Raw genomic sequence first — 17,396 nt, forward strand, 5'->3', positions numbered from 1 at the left:
AGACATTACACCATATGTGACTGATATCAGCCTCTCTTATAACGCTCCAGTACTGATATAACCTCCAGACATTACACCATATGTGACTGATATCAGCCTCTCTTATAACGCTCCAGTACTGATATAACCTCAAGACATTACACCATATGTGACTGATATCAGCCTCTTATAACGCTCCAGTACTGATATAACCCCCAGACATTACACCATATGTGACTGATATCAGCCCCTCTTATAACGCTCCAGTACTGATATAACCTCCAGACATTACATCATATGTGACTGATATCAGCCTCTTATAACGCTCCAGTACTGATATAACCTCCAGACATTACACCATATGTGACTGATATCAGCCTCTTATAATGCTCCAGTACTGATATAACCTCCAGACATTACATCATATGTGACTGATATCTGCCCCTTATAACGCTACAGTACTGATATAACCTCCAGATATTACACCATATGTGACTGATATCAGCCTCTTATCACGCTCCAGCACTTATATAACCTCCAGACATTACACCATATGTGACTGATATCAGCCTCTTATAACGCTCCAATACTGATATAACCTCCAGACATTACATTATATGTGACTGATATCTGCCCCTTATAACGCTCCAGTACTGATATAACCTCCAGACATTACATCATATGTGACTGATATCAGCCTCTTATAACGCTCCAGTACTGATATAACCTCCAGACATTACACCATATGTGACTGATATCAGCCTCTTATAACGCTCCAGTACTGATATAACCCCCAGACATTACACCATATGTGACTGATATCAGCCTCTCTTATAACGCTCCAGTACTGATATAACCTCCAGACATTACATCATATGTGACTGATATCAGCCTCTTATAACGCTCCAGTACTGATATAACCTCCAGACATTACACCATATGTGACTGATATCAGCCTCTTATAACGCTCCAGTACTGATATAACCCCCAGACATTACACCATATGTGACTGATACCAGCCTCTTATAACGCTCCAATACTGATATAACCTGCAGACATTACACCATATGTGACTGATATCAACCTCTCTTATAACGCTCCAGTACTGATATAACCTCCAGACATTACATCATATGTGACTGATATCTGTACCTTATAACGCTCCAGTACTGATATAACCTCCAGACATTACATCATATGTGACTGATATCAGCCTCTTATAACGCTCCAGTACTGATATAACCCCCAGACATTACACCATATGTGACTGATATCAGCCTCTTATAACGCTCTAGTACTGATATAACCCCAGACATTACACCATATGTGACGGATATCAGCCTCTTATAACGCTCCAGTACTGATATAACCTCCAGACATTACACCATATGTGACTGATATCAGCCCCTCTTATAACGCTCCAGTACTGATATAACCCCCAGACATTACACCATATGTGACTGATATCAGCCCCTCTTATAACGCTCCAGTACTGATATAACCTCCAGACATTACACCATATGTGACTGATATCAGCCTCTTATAACGCTCCAGTACTGATATAATCCGCAGACATTACACCATATGTGACTGATATCAGCCTCTCTTATAACGCTCCAGTACTGATATAACCCCCAGACATTACACCATATGTGACTGATATCAGCCCCGCTTATAACGCTCCAGTACTGATATAACCTCCAGACATTACACCATATGTGACTGATATCAGCCTCTTATAACGCTCCAGTACTGATATAATCCGCAGACATTACACCATATGTGACTGATATCAGCCTCTCTTATAACGCTCCAGTACTGATATAACCTCCAGACATTACACCATATGTGACTGATATCAGGCTCTCTTATAACGCTCCAGTACTGATATAACCTCAAGACATTACACCATATGTGACTGATATCAGCCTCTTATAACGCTCCAGTACTGATATAACCCCCAGACATTACACCATATGTGACTGATATCAGCCCCTCTTATAACGCTCCAGTACTGATATAACTTCCAGACATTACATCATATGTGACTGATATCAGCCTCTTATAACGCTCCAGTACTGATATAACCTCCAGACATTACACCATATGTGACTGATATCAGCCTCTTATAACGCTCCAGTACTGATATAACCTCCAGACATTACATCATATGTGACTGATATCTGCCCCTTATAACGCTCCAGTACTGATATAACCTCCAGATATTACACCATATGTGACTGATATCAGCCTCTTATCACGCTCCAGCACTTATATAACCTCCAGACATTACACCATATGTGACTGATATCAGCCTCTTATAACGCTCCAATACTGATATAACCTCCAGACATTACATCATATGTGACTGATATCTGCCCCTTATAACGCTCCAGTACTGATATAACCTCCAGACATTACATCATATGTGACTGATATCAGCCTCTTATAACGCTCCAGTACTGATATAACCTCCAGACATTACACCATATGTGACTGATATCAGCCTCTTATAACGCTCCAGTACTGATATAACCCCCAGACATTACACCATATGTGACTGATATCAGCCTCTCTTATAACGCTCCAGTACTGATATAACCTCCAGACATTACATCATATGTGACTGATATCAGCCTCTTATAACGCTCCAGTACTGATATAACCCCCAGACATTACACCATATGTGACTGATACCAGCCTCTTATAACGCTCCAATACTGATATAACCTCCAGACATTACATCATATGTGACTGATATCTGCCCCTTATAACGCTCCAGTACTGATATAACCTCCAGACATTACACCATATGTGACTGATATCAGCCTCTTATAACGCTCCAATACTGATATAACCTCCAGACATTACATCATATGTGACTGATATCTGCCCCTTATAACGCTCCAGTACTGATATAACCTCCAGACATTACATCATATGTGACTGATATCAGCCTCTTATAACGCTCCAGTACTGATATAACCTCCAGACATTACACCATATGTGACTGATATCAGCCCCTCTTATAACGCTCCAGTACTGATATAACCCCCAGACATTACACCATATGTGACTGATATCAGCCCCTCTTATAACGCTCCAGTACTGATATAACCTCCAGACATTACACCATATGTGACTGATATCAGCCTCTTATAACGCTCCAGTACTGATATAACCCACAGACATTACACCATATGTGACTGATATCAGCCTCTCTTATAACGCTCCAGTACTGATATAACCTCCAGACATTACACCATATGTGACTGATATCAGGCTCTCTTATAACGCTCCAGTACTGATATAACCTCAAGAAATTACACCATATGTGACTGATATCAGCCTCTTATAACGCTCCAGTACTGATATAACCCCCAGACATTACACCATATGTGACTGATATCAGCCCCTCTTATAACGCTCCAGTACTGATATAACTTCCAGACATTACATCATATCTGACTGATATCAGCCTCTTATAACGCTCCAGTACTGATATAACCTCCAGACATTACACCATATGTGACTGATATCAGCCTCTTATAACGCTCCAGTACTGATATAACCTCCAGACATTACATCATATGTGACTGATATCTGCCCCTTATAACGCTCCAGTACTGATATAACCTCCAGATATTACACCATATGTGACTGATATCAGCCTCTTATAACGCTCCAGCACTTATATAACCTCCAGACATTACACCATATGTGACTGATATCAGCCTCTTATAACGCTCCAATACTGATATAACCTCCAGACATTACATCATATGTGACTGATATCTGCCCCTTATAACGCTCCAGTACTGATATAACCTCCAGACATTACATCATATGTGACTGATATCAGCCTCTTATAACGCTCCAGTACTGATATAACCTCCAGACATTACACCATATGTGACTGATATCAGCCCCTCTTATAACGCTCCAGTACTGATATAACCTCCAGAGATTACACCATATGTGAATGATATCAGCCCCTCTTATAACGCTCCAGTACTGATATAACCCCCAGACATTACACCATATGTGACTGATACCAGCCTCTTATAACGCTCCAATACTGATATAACCTCCAGACATTACATCATATGTGACTGATATCTGCCCCTTATAACGCTCCAGTACTGATATAACCTCCAGACATTACACCATATGTGACTGATATCAGCCTCTTATAACGCTCCAGTACTGATATAACCTCCAGACATTACACCATATGTGACTGATATCAGCCCCTCTTATAACTCTCCAGTACTGATATAACCTCCAGACATTACACCATATGTGACTGATATCAGCCTCTTATAACGCTCCAGTACTGATATAACCTCCAGACATTACATCATATGTGACTGATATCAGCTCCTCTTATAACGCTCCAGTACTGATATAACCTCCAGACATTACATCATATGTGACTGATATCAGCTTCTCTTATAACGCTCCAGTACTCATATAACCTCCAGACATTACACCATATGTGACTGATATCAGCCCCTCTTATAACGCTCCAGTACTGATATAACCTCCAGACATTACATCATATGTGACTGATATCAGCTTCTCTTATAACGCTCCAGTACTGATATAACCTCCAGACATTACACCATATGTGACTGATATCAGCTCCTCTTATAACGCTCCAGTACTGATATAACCTCCAGACATTACACCATATGTGACTGATATCAGCCTCTTATAACGCTCCAGTACTGATATAACCCCCAGACATTACACCATATGTGACTGATATCAGCCTCTTATAACGCTCCAGTACTGATATAACCTCCAGACATTACACCATATGTGACTGATATCAGCTCCTCTTATAACGCTCCAGTACTGATATAACCTCCAGACATTACATCATATGTGACTGATATCAGCCCCTCTTATAATGCTCCAGTACTCATATAACCTCCAGACATTACACCATATGTGACTGATATCAGCCCCTCTTATAACGCTCCAGTACTGATATAACCTCCAGACATTACATCATATGTGACTGATATCAGCTTCTCTTATAACGCTCCAGTACTGATATAACCTCCAGACATTACACCATATGTGACTGATATCAGCCTCTTATAACGCTCCAGTACTGATATAACCTCCAGACATTACATCATATGTGACTGATATCAGCTCCTCTTATAACGCTCCAGTACTGATATAACCTCCAGACATTACATCATATGTGACTGATATCAGCCCCTCTTATAATGCTCCAGTACTCATATAACCTCCAGACATTACACCATATGTGACTGATATCAGCCCCTCTTATAACGCTCCAGTACTGATATAACCTCCAGACATTACATCATATCTGACTGATATCAGCTTCTCTTATAACGCTCCAGTACTGATATAACCTCCAGACATTACACCATATGTGACTGATATCAGCTCCTCTTATAACGCTCCAGTACTGATATAACCTCCAGACATTACACCATATGTGACTGATATCAGCCTCTTATAACGCTCCAGTACTGATATAACCCCCAGACATTACACCATATGTGACTGATATCATCCTCTTATAACGCTCCAGTACTGATATAACCTCCAGACATTACACCATATGTGACTGATATCAGCCCCTCTTATAACGCTCCAGTACTGATATAACCTCCAGACATTACATTATACGTGACTGATATCAGCTTCTCTTATAACGCTCCAGTACTGATATAACCTCCAGACATTACACCATATGTGACTGATATCAGCCTCTTATAACGCTCCAGTACTGATATAACCTCCAGACATTACACCATATGTGACTGATATCAGCTCCTCTTATAACGCTCCAGTACTGATATAACCTCCAGACATTACACCATATGTGACTGATATCAGCCTCTTATAACGCTCCAGTACTGATATAACCTCCAGACATTACACCATATGTGACGGATATCAGCCCCTCTTATAACGCTCCAGTACTGATATAACCTCCAGACATTACATCATATGTGACTGACATCAGCTTCTCTTATAACGCTCCAGTTCTGATATAACCTCCAGACATTACACCATATGTGACTGATATCAGCCTCTTATAACGCTCCAGTAGTGATATAACCTCCAGACATTACACCATATTTGACTGATATCAGCCTCTTATAACGCTCTAGTACTGATATAACCTCCAGACATTACACAATATGTGACTGATATCAGCCCCTCTTATAACGCTCCAGTACTGATATAAGCTCCAGACATTACACCATATGTGACTGATATCTGCCTTATAACGCTCCAGTACTGATATAACCGCCAGACATTACACCATATGTGACTGATATCAGCCTCTTATAACGCTCCAGTACTGATATAACCTCCAGACATTACACCATATGTGACTGATATCAGCCTCTTATAACGCTCCAGTACTGATATAACCTCCAGACATTACATCATATGTGACTGATATCAGCCTCTTATAACGCTCCAGCACTGATATAACCTCCAGACATTACACCATATGTGACTGATATCAGCCCCTCTTATAACGCTCCAGTACTGATATAACCTCCAGACATTACACCATGTGACTGATATCAGCCTCTTATAACGCTCCAGTACTGATATAACCTCCAGACAATACATCATATGTGACTGATATCAGCCCCTCTTATAACGCTCCAGTACTGATATAACCTCCAGACATTACACCATATGTGACTGATATCAGCCCCTCTTATAACGCTCCAGTACTGATATAACCTCCAGACATTACACCATATGTGACTGATATCAGCCCCTCTTATAACGCTCCAGTACTGATATAACCTCCAGACATTACATCATATGTGACTGATATCAGCCCCTCTTATAACCCTCCAGAATTGATATAACCTCCAGACATTACATCATATGTGACTGATATCAGCCTCTTATAACGCTCCAGTACTGATATAACCTCCAGACTTTACACCATATGTGACTGATATCAGCCTCTTATAACGCTCCAGTACTGATATAACCTCCAGACTTTACACCATATGTGACTGATATCAGCCTCTCTTATAACGCTCCAGTACTGATATAACCTCCAGACATTACATCATATGTGAATGATATCAGCCTCTTATAACGCTCCAGTACTGATATAACCTCCAGACATTACATCATATGTGACTGATATCAGCCTCTTATAACGCTCCAGTGCTGATATAACCTCCAGACATTACATCATATGTGACTGATATCAGCCTCTTATAACGCTCCAGTACTGATATAACCTCCAGACATTACATCATATGTGACTGATATCAGCCTCTTATAACGCTCCAGTACTGATATAACCTCCAGACATTACATCATATGTGACTGATATCAGCCCCTCTTATAACGCTCCAGTACTGATATAACCTCCAGACATTACATCATATGTGACTGATATCAGCCTCTTATAACGCTCCAGTACTGATATAACCTCCAGACATTACATCATATTTGACTGATATCAGCCTCTTATAACGCTCCAGTACTGATATAACCTCCAGACATTACATCATATGTGACTGATATCAGCTCCTCTTATAACGCTCCAGTACTGATATAACCTCCAGACATTACGCCATGTGACTGAAATCAGCCCCTCTTATAACGCTCCAGTACTGATATAACCTCCAGACATTACCCCATATGTGACTGATATCAGCCCCTCTTATAACGCTCCAGTACTGATATAACCTCCAGACATTACACCATATGTGACTGATATCAGCCCCTCTTATAACGCTCCAGTACTGATATAACCTCCAGACATTACACCATATGTGACTGATATCAGCCTCTTATAACGCTCCAGTACTGATATAACCTCCAGACATTACATCATATGTGACTGATATCAGCTCCTCCTATAACGCTCCAGTACTGATATAACCTCCAGACATTACACCATATGTGACTGATATCAGCCCCTCTTATAACGCTCCAGTACTGATATAACCTCCAGACTTTACACCATATGTGACTGATATCAGCCTCTCTTATAACGCTCCAGTACTGATATAACCTCCAGACATTACATCATATGTGAATGATATCAGCCTCTTATAACGCTCCAGTACTGATATAACCTCCAGACATTACATCATATGTGACTGATATCAGCCTCTTATAACGCTCCAGTGCTGATATAACCTCCAGACATTACATCATATGTGACTGATATCAGCCTCTTATAACGCTCCAGTACTGATATAACCTCCAGACATTACATCATATGTGACTGATATCAGCCTCTTATAACGCTCCAGTACTGATATAACCTCCAGACATTACATCATATGTGACTGATATCAGCCCCTCTTATAACGCTCCAGTACTGATATAACCTCCAGACATTACATCATATGTGACTGATATCAGCCTCATATAACGCTCCAGTACTGATATAACCTCCAGACATTACATCATATTTGACTGATATCAGCCTCTTATAACGCTCCAGTACTGATATAACCTCCAGACATTACATCATATGTGACTGATATCAGCTCCTCTTATAACGCTCCAGTACTGATATAACCTCCAGACATTACGCCATGTGACTGAAATCAGCCCCTCTTATAACGCTCCAGTACTGATATAACCTCCAGACATTACCCCATATGTGACTGATATCAGCCCCTCTTATAACGCTCCAGTACTGATATAACCTCCAGACATTACACCATATGTGACTGATATCAGCCCCTCTTATAACGCTCCAGTACTGATATAACCTCCAGACATTACACCATATGTGACTGATATCAGCCTCTTATAACGCTCCAGTACTGATATAACCTCCAGACATTACACCATATGTGACTGATATCAGCCTCTTATAACGCTCCAGTACTGATATAACCTCCAGACATTACACCATATGTGACTGATATCATCAGCCCCTCTTATAACACTCCAGTACTGATATAACCTCCAGACATTACACCATATGTGACTGATATCAGCCCCTCTTATAACACTCCAGTACTGATATAACCTCTCAGACATTACATCATATGTGACTGATATCAGCCTCTTATAACGCTCCAGTACTGATATAACCTCCAGACATTACATCATATGTGACTGATATCAGCCTCTTATAACGCTCCAGTACTGATATAACCTCTAGACATTACACCATATGTGACTGATATCAGCCCCTCTTATAACGCTCCAGTACTGATATAAGCTCCAGACATTACATCATATGTGACTGATATCAGCCTCTTATAACGCTCCAGTACTGATATAACCTCCAGACATTACATCATATGTGACTGATATCAGCCTCTTATAACGCTCCAGTACTGATATAACCTCCAGACATTACACCATATGTGACTGATATCAGCCCCTCTTATAACGCTCCAGTACTGATATAACCTCCAGACATTACACCATATGTGACTGATATCAGCTCCTCTTATAACGCTCCAGTACTGATATAACCTCCAGACATTACACCATATGTGGCTGATATCAGCCTCTTATAACGCTCAAATACTGATATAACCTCCAGACATTACACCATATGTGACTGATATCAGCTCCTCTTATAACGCTCCAGTACTGATATAACCTCCAGACATTACATCATATGTGACTGATATCAGCTCCTCTTATAACGCTCCAGTACTGATATAACCTCCAGACATTACATCATATGTGACTGATATCAGCTCCTCTTATAACGCTCCAGTACTGATATAACCTCCAGACATTACACCATATGTGACTGATATCAGCCTCTTATAACGCTCCAGTACTGATATAACCTTCAGACATTACACCATATGTGACTGATATCAGCTCCTCTTATAACGCTCCAGTACTGATATAACCTCCAGACATTACACCATATGTGACTGATATCAGCCTCTTATAACGCTCCAGTACTGATATAACCTCCAGACATTACACCATATGTGACGGATATCAGCCCCTCTTATAACGCTCCAGTACTGATATAACCTCCAGACATTACATCATATGTGACTGACATCAGCTTCTCTTATAACGCTCCAGTACTGATATAACCTCCAGACATTACACCATGTGACTGATATCAGCCTCTTATAACGCTCCAGTACTGATATAACCTCCAGACATTACACCATGTGACTGATATCAGCCTCTTATAACGCTCTAGTACTGATATAACCTCCAGACATTACACAATATGTGACTGATATCAGCCCCTCTTATAACGCTCCAGTACTGATATAAGCTCCAGACATTACACCATATGTGACTGATATCAGCCTTATAACGCTCCAGTACTGATATAACCGCCAGACATTACACCATATGTGACTGATATCAGCCTCTTATAACGCTCCAGTACTGATATAACCTCCAGACATTACACCATATGTGACTGATATCAGCCTCTTATAACGCTCCAGTACTGATATAACCTCCAGACATTACACCATATGTGACTGATATCAGCCTCTTATAACGCTCCAGTACTGATATAACCTCCAGACATTACATCATATGTGACTGATATCAGCCTCTTATAACGCTCTAGTACTGATATAACCCCAGACATTACACCATATGTGACGGATATCAGCCTCTTATAACGCTCCAGCACTGATATAACCTCCAGACATTACACCATATGTGACTGATATCAGCCCCTCTTATAACGCTCCAGTACTGATATAACCTCCAGACATTACACCATGTGACTGATATCAGCCTCTTATAACGCTCCAGTACTGATATAACCTCCAGACAATACATCATATGTGACTGATATCAGCCCCTCTTATAACGCTCCAGTACTGATATAACCTCCAGACATTACACCATATGTGACTGATATCAGCTCCTCTTATAACGCTCCAGTACTGATATAACCTCCAGACATTACATCATATGTGACTGATATCAGCCCCTCTTATAACGCTCCAGTACTGATATAACCTCCAGACATTACACCATATGTGACTGATATCAGCCCCTTTTATAACGCTCCAGTACTGATATAACCTCCAGACATTACATCATATGTGACTGATATCAGCCCCTTATAACACTCCAGTACTGATATAACCTCCAGACATTACATATGTGACTGATATCAGCTCCTCTTATAATGCTCCAGTACTGATATAACCTCCAGACATTACATCATATGTGACTGATATTAGCCCCTCTTATAACGCTCCAGCACTGATATAACCTCCAGACATTACACCATATGTGACTGATATCAGCTCCTCTTATAACGCTCCAGTACTGATATAACCTCCAGACATTACATCATATGTGACTGATATCAGCTCCTCTTATAACGCTCCAGTACTGATATAATCCTCCAGACATTACAACATATGTGACTGATATCAGCCTCTTATAACGCTCCAGTACTGATATAACCTCCAGACATTACATCATATGTGACTGATATTAGCCCCTCTTATAACGCTCCAGCACTGATATAACCTCCAGACATTACACCATATGTGACTGATATCAGCCTCTTATAACGCTCCAGTACTGATATAACCTCCAGACATTACACCATATGTGACTGATATCAGCCCCTCTTATAACGCTCCAGTACTGATATAAGCTCCAGACATTACATCATATGTGACTGATATCAGCCTCTTATAACGCTCCAGTACTGATATAACCTCCAGACATTACATCATATGTGACTGATATCAGCCTCTTATAACGCTCCAGTACTGATATAACCTCCAGACATTACACCATATGTGACTGATATCAGCCCCTCTTATAACGCTCCAGTACTGATATAACCTCCAGACATTACATCATATGTGACTGATATCAGCTTCTCTTATAACGCTCCAGTACTGATATAACCTCCAGACATTACACCATATGTGACTGATATCAGCTCCTCTTATAACGCTCCAGTACTGATATAACCTCCAGACATTACACCATATGTGACTGATATCAGCCTCTTATAACGCTCCAGTACTGATATAACCTCCAGACATTACACCATATGTGACTGATATCAGCTCCTCTTATAACGCTCCAGTACTGATATAACCTCCAGACATTACACCATATGTGACTGATATCAGCCTCTTATAACGCTCCAGTATTGATATAACCTCCAGACATTACACCATATGTGACGGATATCAGCCCCTCTTATAACGCTCCAGTACTGATATAACCTCCAGACATTACATCATATGTGACTGACATCAGCTTCTCTTATAACGCTCCAGTACTGATATAACCTCCAGACATTACACCATATGTGACTGATATCAGCCTCTTATAACGCTCCAGTAGTGATATAACCTCCAGACATTACACCATATTTGACTGATATCAGCCTCTTATAACGCTCTAGTACTGATATAACCTCCAGACATTACACAATATGTGACTGATATCAGCCCCTCTTATAACGCTCCAGTACTGATATAAGCTCCAGACATTACACCATATGTGACTGATATCAGCCTTATAACGCTCCAGTACTGATATAACCGCCAGACATTACACCATATGTGACTGATATCAGCCCCTCTTATAACGCTCCAGTACTGATATAACCTCCAGACATTACACCATGTGACTGATATCAGCCTCTTATAACGCTCCAGTACTGATATAACCTCCAGACAATACATCATATGTGACTGATATCAGCCCCTCTTATAACGCTCCAGTACTGATATAACCTCCAGACATTACACCATATGTGACTGATATCAGCTCCTCTTATAACGCTCCAGTACTGATATAACCTCCAGACATTACATCATATGTGACTGATATCAGCCCCTCTTATAACGCTCCAGTACTGATATAACCTCCAGACATTACACCATATGTGACTGATATCAGCCCCTTTTATAACGCTCCAGTACTGATATAACCTCCAGACATTACATCATATGTGACTGATATCAGCCCCTTATAACACTCCAGTACTGATATAACCTCCAGACATTACATATGTGACTGATATCAGCTCCTCTTATAATGCTCCAGTACTGATATAACCTCCAGACATTACATCATATGTGACTGATATTAGCCCCTCTTATAACGCTCCAGCACTGATATAACCTCCAGACATTACACCATATGTGACTGATATCAGCTCCTCTTATAACGCTCCAGTACTGATATAACCTCCAGACATTACATCATATGTGACTGATATCAGCTCCTCTTATAACGCTCCAGCACTGATATAACCTCCAGACATTACACCATATGTGACTGATATCAGCCCCTCTTATAACGCTCCAGTAGTGATATAACCTCCAGACATTACATCATATGTGACTGATATCAGCTCCTCTTATAACGCTCCAGTACTGATATATCCTCCAGACATTACAACATATGTGACTGATATCAGCCTCTTATAACGCTCCAGTACTGATATAACCTCCAGACATTACATCATATGTGACTGATATTAGCCCCTCTTATAACGCTCCAGCACTGATATAACCTCCAGACATTACACCATATGTGACTGATATCAGCCCCTCTTATAACGCTCCAGTACTGATATAAGCTCCAGACATTACATCATATGTGACTGATATCAGCCTCTTATAACGCTCCAGTACTGATATAACCTCCAGACATTACATCATATGTGACTGATATCAGCCTCTTATAACGCTCCAGTACTGATATAACCTCCAGACATTACACCATATGTGACTGATATCAGCCCCTCTTATAACGCTCCAGTACTGATATAACCTCCAGACATTACATCATATGTGACTGATATCAGCTTCTCTTATAACGCTCCAGTACTGATATAACCTCCAGACATTACACCATATGTGACTGATATCAGCTCCTCTTATAACGCTCCAGTACTGATATAACCTCCAGACATTACACCATATGTGACTGATATCAGCCTCTTATAACGCTCCAGTACTGATATAACCTCCAGACATTACACCATATGTGACTGATATCAGCCTCTTATAACGCTCCAGTACTGATATAACCTCCAGACATTACACCATATGTGACTGATATCAGCTCCTCTTATAACGCTCCAGTACTGATATAACCTCCAGACATTACACCATATGTGACTGATATCAGCCTCTTATAACGCTCCAGTACTGATATAACCTCCAGACATTACACCATATGTGACGGATATCAGCCCCTCTTATAACGCTCCAGTACTGATATAACCTCCAGACATTACATCATATGTGACTGACATCAGCTTCTCTTATAACGCTCCAGTACTGATATAACCTCCAGACATTACACCATATGTGACTGATATCAGCCTCTTATAACGCTCCAGTAGTGATATAACCTCCAGACATTACACCATATTTGACTGATATCAGCCTCTTATAACGCTCTAGTACTGATATAACCTCCAGACATTACACAATATGTGACTGATATCAGCCCCTCTTATAACGCTCCAGTACTGATATAAGCTCCAGACATTACACCATATGTGACTGATATCAGCCTTATAACGCTCCAGTACTGATATAACCGCCAGACATTACACCATATGTGACTGATATCAGCCTCTTATAACGCTCCAGTACTGATATAACCTACAGACATTACACCATATGTGACTGATATCAGCCTCTTATAACGCTCCAGTACTGATATAACCTCCAGACATTACATCATATGTGACTGATATCAGCCTCTTATAACGCTCCAGCACTGATATAACCTCCAGACATTACACCATATGTGACTGATATCAGCCCCTCTTATAACGCTCCAGTACTGATATAACCTCCAGACATTACACCATGTGACTGATATCAGCCTCTTATAACGCTCCAGTACTGATATAACCTCCAGACAATACATCATATGTGACTGATATCAGCCCCTCTTATAACGCTCCAGTACTGATATAACCTCCAGACATTACACCATATGTGACTGATATCAGCTCCTCTTATAACGCTCCAGTACTGATATAACCTCCAGACATTACACCATATGTGACTGATATCAGCCCCTTTTATAACGCTCCAGTACTGATATAACCTCCAGGCATTACATCATATGTGACTGATATCAGCCCCTTATAACACTCCAGTACTGATATAACCTCCAGACATTACATCATATGTGACTGATATTAGCCTCTTATAACGCTCCAGCACTGATATAACCTCCAGACATTACACCATATGTGACTGATATCAGCTCCTCTTATAACGCTCCACTACTGATATAACCTCCAGACATTACACCATATGTGACTGATATCAGCCCCTTTTATAACGCTCCAGTACTGATATAACCTCCAGACATTACATCATATGTGACTGATATCAGCCCCTTTTATAACGCTCCAGTACTGATATAACCTCCAGACATTACATCATATGTGACTGATATCAGCCTCTCTTATAACGCTCCAGTACTGATATAACCTCCAGACATTACATCATATGTGACTGATATCAGCCCCTCTTATAACGCTCCAGTACTGATATAACCTCCAGACATTACATCATATGTGACTGATATCAGCCCCTCTTATAACGCTCCAGTACTGATATAACCTCCAGACATTACACCATATGTGACTGATATCAGCCCCTTTTATAACGCTCCAGTACTGATATAACCTCCAGACATTACACCATATGTGACTGATATCAGCCCCTCTTATAACGCTCCAGTACTGATATAACCTCCAGACATTACACCATATGTGACTGATATCAGCCCCTCTTATAATGCTCCAGTACTGATATCACCTCCAGACATTACATCATATGTGACTGATATCAGCCTCTTATAACGCTCCAGTACTGATATAACCCCAGACATTACAACATATGTGACGGATATCAGCCTCTTGTAACGCTCCAGTACTGATATAACCTCCAGACATTACACCATATGTGACTGATATCAGCCCCTCTTATAACGCTCCAGTACTGATATAACCTCCAGACATTACACCATATGTGACTGATATCAGCCCCTCTTATAATGCTCCAGTACTGATATAACCTCCAGACATTACATCATATGTGACTGATATCAGCCTCTTATAACGCTCCAGTACTGATATAACCCCAGACATTACAACATATGTGACGGATATCAGCCTCTTGTAACGCTCCAGTACTGATATAACCTCCAGACATTACATCATATGTGACTGATATCAGCCCCTCTTATAACGCTCCAGTACTGATATAACCTCCAGACATTACACCATATGTGACTGATATCAGACCCTCTTATAACGCTCCAGTACTGATATAACCTCCAGACATTACACCATATGTGACTGATATCAGCCTCTTATAACGCTCTAGTACTGATATAACCTCCAGACATTACACCATATGTGACTGATATCAGCCTCTTATAACGCTCCAGTACTGATATAACCTCCAGACATTACATCATATGTGACTGATATCAGCCTCTTATAACGCTCCAGTACTGATATAACCTCCAGACATTACATCATATGTGACTGATATCAGACCCTCTTATAACGCTCCAGTACTGATATAACGTCCATCAGCTTCTTATATTGAGGGTTAATGTTTCCCTTCTTCGCACAGGTGGTCTCTTGTTACAATGTGTCAGTGGTTGGAGTTGATCTCTCAGATCTCCACAGCCGATCGGGGGGCGATGAGATCTGCTCTGGGGTCGCTCCCCCATTATCGCCGGTAATTACTGCTCTCACTGCCCCGGGCACTCAGGGGTTAACCGCCATCGAGTTCTTTTGTTTGTTACATTTTTACTCATTTTCCGCTGTTTCCGTCACATGAAGAGTTTAACCCCTGCAGTAACTGTGCTGTGCGGACCCCCTGCAGTAACTGTGCTGTGCGGACCCCCTGCAGTAACTGTGCTGTGCGGACCCCCTGCAGTAACTGTGCTGTGCGGACCCCCTGCAGTAACTGTGCTGTGCGGACCCCCTGCAGTAACTGTGCTGTGCGGACCCCCTGCAGTAACTGTGCTGTGCGGACCCCCTGCAGTAACTGTGCTGTGCGGACCCCCTGCAGTAACTGTGCTGTGCGGACCCCCTGCAGTAACTGTGCTGTGCGGACCCCCTGCAGTAACTGTGCTGTGCGGACCCCCTGCAGTAACTGTGCTGTGCGGACCCCTGCAGTAACTGTGCTGTGCGGACCCCCTGCAGTAACTGTGCTGTGCGGACCCCCTGCAGTAACTGTGCTGTGCGGACCCCCTGCAGTAACTGTGCTGTGCGGACCCCCTGCAGTAACTGTGCTGTGCGGACCCCCTGCAGTAACTGTGCTGTGCGGACCCCCCTGCGCTGCTCCTTTATTCCCCGGGGTCAGATTTCTCCAAATTACTCTAAAACGTACCCCAAATCCAGGGGGTCTGATCCTGGCGCTGTGATTGGC

Source organism: Phyllobates terribilis, unplaced genomic scaffold (genome assembly GCF_046119375.1).
Source record: "Phyllobates terribilis strain yellow unplaced genomic scaffold, ASM4611937v1 Scaffold_8__6_contigs__length_399053987, whole genome shotgun sequence".
Classification (NCBI taxonomy): domain Eukaryota; kingdom Metazoa; phylum Chordata; class Amphibia; order Anura; family Dendrobatidae; genus Phyllobates; species Phyllobates terribilis.